This window comes from Typopeltis vanoorti, chromosome 21, assembly GCF_054136105.1.
Source record: "Typopeltis vanoorti isolate ZY-2024b chromosome 21, IOZ_Tvanoo_1.0, whole genome shotgun sequence".
NCBI classification, from domain to species: domain Eukaryota; kingdom Metazoa; phylum Arthropoda; class Arachnida; order Uropygi; family Thelyphonidae; genus Typopeltis; species Typopeltis vanoorti.
The window spans coordinates 47,145,862-47,156,868 of NC_143569.1; positions in this window are offsets into that span (position 1 = coordinate 47,145,862).

The following is an 11,007-nucleotide window of genomic DNA, read 5'->3' on the forward strand; positions in this document are numbered from 1 at the left end:
ATGGTCCAAACGTATTTAAAGCGACTGCCCACCTGACAGACTGTAAAATAATTTTCTACGGTCCACTTATGTACACGCACACACACACGCGCACACACTGTGCATGAATTTTGAGGGGGGGGGGGCAAAAAACATCTTAAGTAATATTTTGCAGACAAGTAATTCTCTAGGGACAAACTAACGAAAAGATCGTAAAACAATTTTATTATAATTATCTATATTGTAGTTTTTTATATATTTATCATAATGTTTTGCTTAAGCCTTCTAGTAACTCGCATCAAATTCATAAAGAACCTACGCGTTGAAGCAACCTGTCTGGGCAACAACATAAGGAGATGCAAATATTCTATAGTCTGCCTGCATGAAGTTAGGCAGCAGTAGTAAACTTGTCATTTATGATCAGGTTCTCTCAAATGCATTAAAACCAGTTTTTGTGGTATTTTCTACAATACGAACGTTATCATTTTCCAATGTATGGATATCTCAAACATTGGAAAATGATAACGCCTGTAAAGACTTCACAGTTCATTGGTAATACTCCCTTAATATTAATAATATATTTAAGCAAAATAAGATTGATGGAAAAAATGATACTCCAACGTTTGAATTACCATCTAAACAAAAATAGTATACTAACACATTTTCAGGCTGCCTTTAGAAGAAATCACTCAACAATGATCAACTTTTCTACTTAACACAGCCAATTCAAGATAACGTCAAGGTTAAACTTACCAAATCCACTATTGCAGCTTTTATAGATTTTAGCAATGCCTTTGAAAAGGTGTGGAGGCAGAAACTCTTTTCCAATCTTTGTCATATCGGAATAGAAGGGAATGTTCTAAACTAGATTTATGACTTTCTAAGAAAAAGAACAATTCAAGTTAGAATAAATAATATTTTTTCCAAGAAAGTGAAAATAAGACAGACTCCCCCAAGGCAGCATTTTGAGCCCACTCTTTTCGTCTATCTACTTAAACGACTTAGACAAAAATATAAATAAAGAAACAAAGATAGCTATGTTTGCTGATGATTTGGTTCTTTGGTTCTATTCTCAGCTCACAACTTAGAAAACAGCAACATACTGTGAAAACCAAAAAATCAAAATTAACCCTACTAAATCAGAAATTTGTGTATTTACTATTAATAACCACCTCAGAAAGTGGAGACCAAGGATTAGGCTAAACAATTAACTAATTACATTTAATGAAAACCCCAAATACCTTGGAGTTACTATGGATCCATCACTAAGCTTCAATAAACATATCAATAATGTTGCAGTCAGAGCAAAAAGAAGACTAAATATCATGAAAAGTATCTCTGGTAAAGAATAGGGAGCCGACATACACCTGTATTATCCGACCCATAATGAATATGATTCGCCCATCTGGATGCAAACATCACAAACAAGTTTAGACAAGCTTATAAAAATTTAAAAATTCATAAAAATGCAGATAGAATCATATGTGGACTAAGGAATACAACTCCTGGAAAAATAGCAGAATTCGAATCCAATCTTGTGCCTTTAAAAATTAGGTGATAATAAAATCTTACTAAATTTGTAGAAAAAGAGTCAACCTTGCGCATTATAGAACAAGTGAACTTTTTAAAAAGTTGCAACCAACAAACAGAATAAAGAAAAAATCAACAATGCATGAAATAATGGAAAATAAAATTCCCTTGGATTGTCCAAATAAAATAGCCAACTACCCAGCATTTCCTACAAATCAAGACAGGAAAAATATAGTTATTAATTTTGAAATAGGGAAACATGAGAAAAAAAGCCTAGAAAACCCTGAAATCTTGAGATCATTAGCTCTTTCAAAAATAATGAAATATGGACCTGACTCAATAAAGATCTACACAGATGGCTCCAAAAATCCATATGGCAATTCTGGGAGTGGCGTACTAATCTATGGCTCTTAAAATATAGAATTAAAAACAACCAACAGTATAGGATGTGACTCATACCATGCAGAATTAATAGCCATTAATACGGCACTGCAACATTTGAATAAACAAAACCCAAAGGAATTTATATTTTTCAGATTCCTTAGTAGCCCTTCAAGCTATTAAGAACTGCTACACTAGCCACCAAGAAATACTTAGAGACATAGCTAAAATCATAAACAAACTACATAAGGATTCTGAAATAATTTTCCAATGGATTTATTTCCATGTGGGATTAAAGGGAAATGAAACTGCAGATAAAGTAGCAAAAATAGCTGCAACATCAAGTGATACCATAGATTTTGATCTTTTTAAAACTACTCAAAAAGAAAACGTAAAAACAATGATTCTCCAGGATATGACTAACCACTGGTATTCAGCAGAAAAACCAGGAGCTACCATCAACTCCAAGTTTAATCGCTGTGCCACTACCATGATCTCTCGTCTCAAGACCGGCCACACGAAACCAATCAAGTTTAGCAATGGCATAAAAGTCTTCCCCACCTGCAAAATCTGTAATATCGAGGAAGCATCACCAATACATTTACTAACCTGTATGAATATTTCTAAATGTGAACTTTATAACAACCCAGAAAAGGTGCTGTATAAAATACATGAATTTGGCTTCTATGATCTGGTGTAATAATACGAAAGCATTCTCTCCCATCCCCTACACACACACACACACACACACACACACATATACAATGTCATTTTATGACTCAAAATTGTGGCCCCTAATGTCTAGTACAACTCAACCTATAGTACAAATTCCGATTGAGTGAATGGGAGGGAAAACACGCTCGTAGTGACGCTCGTAATTTTATCATTTGTCGGCTCATTTAATAAATTCTCTGAATGGTTAAGAAAACTGAAACAATTTGTAAGTATTTTTGGAATGGTTTCTGTTTCAAATTTTGTTTCCAAGAACATCTGAGTTAAGTTCACATATACGCATAAACTGCCTAAGAAAATGAAATGTTGAACTGGATTGCTCATTTGTCATGATTTTTAATGCCTCCTGCCAATTATTACACTCAAGTGTAGTCAAGAATAGTCTGTCATAAACATTCCGGTAAAGTTTAGTAAATTTTGTGGAATGTTCCCGAGCTCGAAATAAAATGGAACGCGATTGACAAGTAAATGATATTTTCATTAGTTTAGACGCATTGTACATTGTGAACAAGAAGATTGTTCGTTAGTCAGTTGAGAAAAGTATTAAAAAGTACTTTGAGAGAAGTACTTTTTTATACTTTAATATTATACAATAAGATATTGTTCAAGTATCTTAATTGTATAATATCCGGTTATTGAACAAACCAATAAAAATCATTCATTCAAAATTGCGATATATGTATGTACTTTTGCGTTCTTGAAGTCCTTTTTAGTATATCTTAAGTACTTATGATAAGTGATACTTTGTACTTTTAAGTGCTAATACAAAGTATCAAGTAATACCGAATTTCAAAAGTGCTTCAGGTAAGAATAAAATGAATTATCCCTTCAAATTTTAGTGCATGAAGCACTATTTGGCTCTGCTATTCATACTGATTTGCTTACGCCTACCCATTGCAAATAAAAACGATTCTTCGAATACTAAGACTCCAATACTCCCAAAGCACTTTTGTATTTTTTTTTTTTCAAAGTTGGCTTGTAAATTCCACTTTTTTTTTTTTTTACAAAAGTAGAATTTACAAAGCTACTTCAGGCTTCTAATAAGCATCGTGGTGGGATGCTTGTAGCGGATGATAAAATTACTCTACCGTCTAAAATTCACAAACATCCATGTCACTGCTCTTCACGCAACAAGTAGTGAATTCGAACCCAGCCATTATCACCCTGTAATGTCCTTGAAATATAATTCTTGGGGGGGGGGGAAATAATTTAACTGCAACGAAAAAAAATATTCTTCCAAGTTGGAAGCACGAATTTAATACAAAAATATTAATATTATGATCGACATTACTGTATATTTACTTACAATGCACAAGACTTTCAAGTACTTTCCCTTTTTTCATTCCTTTCTGTCGCTTACAATGACCTTCGAATAACTTTGTATAATTGCACTTTTAAGGTTAATCCTCTGATATAAAATTTTATAAATCTAAGTTATTTTGATATTTTTTAATCTTTTTTTTTTTTTTTTTTTAGAAATTTAATCCTCTATTTTCAGTAAAATAGATTCAAACAAAACCTAGCTTGCTTTCCCACAGTCACTTTCAACCATATTCGGAAGTATTTTCTTCCACGAAATGGATATCAGAAAATGACACACGGGAAAATGTATGCTAGTAAATCGAGCAGAACACATTTCAGATTAGCACAAAAGCGTGAAATTTCTTATCCTGATTATGAATGAGAAATTTCGTTTCTCATCCATAATCGTTTAAGCGTTTTTCTAATTTTTCCCATTACTGTGGAACGAATTTTTCGTTCACCAATTATTGTGATGGGTAAATCTGCACGACCATAATGGTAGTGCAGATCTACCCATGGTAACCCAACTTCCTGGTCACTATAGATAATCCGTGGCTTAGTAGAAAAAGTTAGTTCTCAGCAAATAGCATGTCAGGATCCCTTTTAGTGTGATATATCCACATAAGAAATCCAGATGATTTTCTTTTTATATTAAGTAATTATTATTATTGTCGGGACACCTCCAAGGAGTCAAAGGACACAATGACATTAGTACTATCAACACACAATGCCATCTACTGTCCATCACTATCAACAATAGTATGCTTGTGTATAAATTGCGTGTGTTCTCATGATCGATTTGCCTGTATGTGGGATGAAAACTGGAGTTTCCAGGAGAAAAAAAAAAGACGCTACTTACATATCCGATTAAAAGTTCTCATTTATAGCTTTTAAAAATCTTCAACACATTTATTATTAAAAAGGCCTCCAGGGAGTCAGGGATTCATCGAGGTCATATATTACTCTCTCCACGTCATACCTTCTATTGAGGTCATCCACACTATCTGCACGCACCACCTCCAAAAAGCAAGCCATCCCAATCACGCACTTTATGGGCAGTGCGTGCTTGGAATGGCCACATTCCAAACAGTTTCATTCTTAACTAAGATTGGATTTCTGTGTATAGATCTGGTCACCTAGCTATATTAGTTATTCACACGAGACGTCATTTTGATGCCGTAGGGTGACTCCCGTACCTCATTTGCTTTTGGGAGCGAAACCTTCTGCTAGAAAAAGTGGTAGGGTCGTAGATACCCTTTCCACAAAGAGACTGTAGAACAATCAGATATCTCCATGCTCCTGGCGGGATTCGAACCCACATTCTCTTGGCTTGAGAGTAGATACGCTAACCACTCGACCAAACCAGGACGGCTCCTGGCTATAATGGCCATAAGAAAATACTGGAGAGAGGGAGGATAGGCGAATAACTGAGACCGTCTCAGGACTGGAATATCTGAGTATGAGGACGGGATGAAAGCATTGAGTCTTCAAATCCTGGTGGTTAGGTGGGGAGATATGATTGAGACATACACTACTTGGAAAGAAGTCAACGGACACCCTCATAGGCAAAAGGAATCGTGCCATATAGCCAGTCACGTGATTGTAAATTGGAGGAATATGATGCTCCCTAGTATGTGCAACTGTATCTGGGTGAAATGACTGTGAGAAGGGAACTGACGGAGTTTGAAAGAGACATTGTGACGGGAGGCCATTTGCAAGCCTATCTGTTCGGCAAATTGGTCCATCCCAAAGTTAACAGTCAGTGATACATACTGAGAAGGAAGAGCAGGGAGTCCACTGCAAGGCTACCCGCAGTAGACGACTTACTACGCCCACCAAAAGTAACCAAAGGGTGCTACGAAGGAAAATATGTAAAATTTTGCAATTTGTCGGTCTGTACATTGAATGCGGAATTGCCGAGCGTCGACTGGAATACGAATCTGCACAAAAATATTCAGAACTGAGGCTCACAACATGCGCTTCCATGGTAGGACCGCAAATATGCAATCAGCAACATTCAGCCTCGTCGTACAAAGAGTGCGTACAGTGGGACGTGATAGCCTGGAAAGCTATGTTATGAAGCGACGAATCACGCTACACCCTCTTACGAGCAGATGGACGGGAGTGGGTGTGGCAGATGCCCGGTGAACGTCTCGTACCAGAATGCTTAATCCCAACAATGAAATTCGGAAGTGAGTGTGCGATGATATGGTCCTGTTCTTCCTGGTTTTAGCCTGGTTTAGCCTTGGACCTGTTTGTGGTGCCACGAACACTGAATTCCGAGAGATATCTGAACATTCATTCTGGACAATGCGATGCTCCCTACTTTCTGGCGTTTCTATGGAAATGACCATTGTCTCTTTCAGCAAGACAGTGCACCATGTCATAAGGCCGCTGCTGCTGTAACCGCGTGGTTTGTGGACATGAACGCCGCCACACTTGACTGACCTCCACAGAGCCCTGATCTCTAACCCTATTGAACATCTGTGGGATGAACTTAAGCGTCGAGTGAGGGCAAGGGACGTCCCGGGGGGAAAGTATGCCCGTAGAATTGCTTTTGGAAAGTATGCTGAGGTTATCTTCGATGGTACAGGTCGTGTGAATAAGGAAGTTAAAAAGAGAATGAGTAGAATGTATTTACAGAGTGGGCGGTGAGTGCTCCAACATTAAATGTATGCAAGGCAAGGTATGATAGTTATTGTGGTCTGTGAATATTGGGTCTTCTGAGTCTACTGAGACTTGGATGCAATACTAGTACTAATTCAATGCAATACAGTCAAGTAATCTGCTACCAGCCATTTTTTTTTACTAAAATTTGATATAATTTAAAAATAATTAAATTAATATTTATTCTCAATAATAATATGTACGCTTTAATAAGGAAAGAAGCAACTAAAATTTATGTGGGAACCTATGCCAGTAGTGGACGAAAGGTCAGAAAAAAAATAAAGAGAGAGAGAGAGAGAGGAAGAAGAAGAAGAAGAAGAAAAATATATTCACTAACGCCTTTATTACGCCCTTATCCCCCTCTCCCCAATGGAGTGGACAAGGTTATTTAGCCCTGTAGAAAATCATATCCACATTGGACTTAACAGTAAAACCTTTCTTATGACTCTAGTCGTCCTGCATTTTCAGCAACTTTTATTTACTTGAAATTCAGATATGTATATCCCACCACTTTATCAACTTCCATATACAGTTGACCCTTGAACAACGTAGGGGTTAGGGACACCGACCCGTCGCGTTGTTCGAAAATCCGCGTATAACTTTTAACTCCCCAAAAACTTAACTGCTAATAGCCCACTGTTGACCCGAAGCCTTACCGATAACATAAGCAGTAAATTAACACATATTTTGTATGGTATGCATGTATTATATACTACATAATACATCCATACTATATATTCTTACAATAAAGTAAGCTAGAGAAAAGAAAATGTTATTAAAGAAAATCATAAGGAAGTGAAAATACATTTACAGTACCGTATTTATCGATACCGTAAGTTTACATCATCTGTTTACAAGATGAATCGTATGTCTGTCAGTATCTATATCAATATTGTCTTAACAGATACAAATCACTGTAGATTTATACGTATTACTAACATTAGACATCAAAAATGAAAAGATAATGTGACAAAGAAAGTATTCATATTTATTTAGAGGTATAACGATTCGTGCATTGATAACGGAGAAGCAGCAATATGATTATTGCTTTATTGTAGCCTAGTGCAATCGAGACGATTGCTTCGCCGTACTGTCCGACAACAGATGCTAGACCAGTAGCTGGCAATGTTCAAGAAGAGTCAATTCATGTTGAAGGGGAGAAAGGAATAAAACGATGTACGAATTCGTTACCAACACGCGAAATCACGTGCTTCATACGTAAAATTTTCCAACTGTTGTACAAGCTACCACTTTAAAAACTAGAATTTTCATAAAAGGAAAGCTAATTTTCCGACGTATAATAATAAACATTCATCCCATGAAACGCAATGATTGCCCTATTATCGGAATGGATTCGCCTTCTTCTGACATGCGCAGAAGTGTCGAGGGAGCTCGCATCTGTGGTCACACAATAACCTAGTCTAGCCTATACACTAATGAATGAATCGTTATTAAACTTTTATTTACGCTAATTAATTAGTTAAACTAATTAATAACAGTTAATTTTATGCAGTTATGATTTAATACTGCATCTTTACGTTTGTTTACATTTCTCTCGACTGCAAATGGCCATGTAAGGTGTGCGTAAGTTTTGATAAATTATAACTCTTTTTATATTAGATTTGTGAATATTTTATGGTAGTAACAATACCATAAAACGATAAAATAGACTAGTGTCTGCATATATTTTTATGCATTCATGATATACCTAACTTTTTCTTTTATATACAGTCATCCCTCGACAGGACGTAAGTCGGTCGGACGTAAGTCGATACATTAAATCAACAGCGTTAGGGACTTGACCGTAATAAGTATTGTATACTGCCATTTTAATTTTTAAACTTCCTCAACAATCACATCTTCATTACCTTTCCTATGTGAAGGACCAGGCTGCAGCTCTTATGGTGTAACCTTTTGTGTTTTGCAAACGTCGAATGTGCTTTGCTTATTCCTCTTCTTTTTTTCATTATAAATATGTTTATAGCAAACAAACGCATCATGTACTTTCCTTTCTACTAATAAGTAGCGTTCAACATTGAGGGTCCATGTCTTCAGCCATTTTGAGAACACCGCTAAATGCAGAGAACACTTCTGCAAAACCCTTCATTGTGAATTGTTTAACTACCTCTTCTTGTTTCTCTTTTCCCTCTTCCTTTTCTCGTTCTTCTTCTGCAACACGTTGCTCCTCCAGTTCGACCAATTCTTCGTATGTCAACTCTTCACGGGCACTTTCTATGAGATGAACTATGTCGTCATCATTCACTTCGAGATTCAGTATGTTTGCTAGGCCCACTATTTCTTCACTCAATTTACAAAGGTCTTCATTTTTTCAAAACTTCCAAAATCGTACACAAACCTTTTTAATGTCTTTTCCCACATGCCACTCATACATTGAGAGGTCACTTCGTCTCAAGCCACAGCAATATTTTTAATAGCATGATAAATATTGAAAACTTTGCAGAATTGCATTAGAGTCTAATCATTTCGTTCAGTGGCAGAAACGGCTTGTGAAAAAGTTCTCCATAGATAATAAGCCTTAAACACTGAAAGAACCTATGATCCATCCGTTGGATCAATGAAGTAGTGTTTGGAGGAAGAAACATGATCTTGAATTTTGGGTGGAGATCACCGATGTAAGGTGGATGACCTGGAGCATTATCTAGAATCAATAAAATTTTAAACTCTACATTTTCTTTCACACAATAGCTCTCCATTTCAATCACATAACAGTTGATTAAGGCATCCTCAAATAATTTTTGAGTAATCCACGACTTCTTAATGCTCCGATAATGAACTGGAAGAGTATGCTTCGTAATGTTTTTGAAGGCTCGTGGATTCTCACTGTGCAATATCACAAATGGTTTCAGTTTATATCCAGCCACATTACCCCCTAAGAATCATAATATGGTTTTTAAGAGCTTTGAAACCAGGCATAGATTTTAGCTTTTTGTAGATGAATTGTCCGCTCCGACATTTTTTTTTCCGAAATAAGGCGGTCTCATCCATATTAAATATTTGCTGTGGCAAATAATTTTTCGCCGTAATCATTTTATCCAATTTTTCCATAAACTCCTTGGAAGGCTTGTCATTGGAACTTGCAGATTCACCACACATTTTCACATTATGCAGCGCAAAACTCTGCTTGAATCTCATGAATCAACCGGAAGAAGCGTTGAATTCTGTCGTAATCGGGCCCTGCTTTCTCCTTCAACATGTTGAAGAGACTTAGTGCCTTAGCGGTTATGGTCATAGAGCTAAGGGGTAATGCCCTTTTGCTCCAGGTCCTCTATCCCTGATGCAAGTAGCTTTTCCATATCACCGATAGGACCTTGTCGTTGCTTCGTCCTTATCGTGGGTTTAATGGAAGCAGATCCTTTCACAGCCTCTACGATGTTATCCTTATTTTTCAAAATGGCGTCACTGCAGAATGAGACCATACGAAGTCATGTGCGATCATATTGATGAACAGCTTCATGTTGCTTTATAACTTGCAACTTCCTTTTAAGATCAATTATTCTCCTCTTTTTCTGTGATTCTTCACTAGGTTTTTTGATTGGTTGTGTGTAGGAGGCCATAATGCACAAAATATCGCGAAATATTTAACGATAAACACACAAATAACCTATTTCTCAAACACAAAATCAACAGAGGAACTGTTGAAGAGACGTGCAGATTGCTGACTGAACTTGCTGCTGAACTATTTAGCAACAATGCATCACTGCGCAGTGATGCATTGTTGCTAAATAGAAACCTTCTTACTTTACGCTCGCTTGCCTGTTGTTCGAAAGTATAATCGAAAATATTATTTATTTCCTTATGGGATTACGGATGTATCTTCGAACGGACGTAAGTCGAGGGACGACTATATACAGGGTGTTCGGGATAAATTTGACATATTTATAATTAATTATATTTTTCCGTAAGTTACATGTATTAACACACACTTCTCTTCATTTAAAAGTTTGGACCCTTCTTCATTCATATACAAGATGTCAGAAAGGATGGATAGCTGGAACCCACCTGAATCATGGAAGAGAATAAGTTGTATCATGATGATTCGTGCCCGCCATCAAAATAAGGATATTACGACTGCTGCCCAATGCTCCCTGAATACAGTAAAAACAATCAGGCATGAACTAGAGACTTGCAATGGTGACTACGAGGATGTAGCAAGAAGAAAGATCCCTAGCAGACGATCTGATTGCGTTCGTACAGCAGAATTCCTCGCAAATCTGCAGGAACAGGTGTTGAAGAACCCTGGCATTGGAATTCGGGATTTGTTCGTGGAGTTGCTAACTGTAGTCAAGCCCTGGATAACAAGGGTAGCCAATGGTAGGCCGTATGTATGGCAGCAGGATTCGGCCCCTTGCCACACCTCTGGGAAAAGTCAAAAATGGTTGTCTGAAAATTTCTACG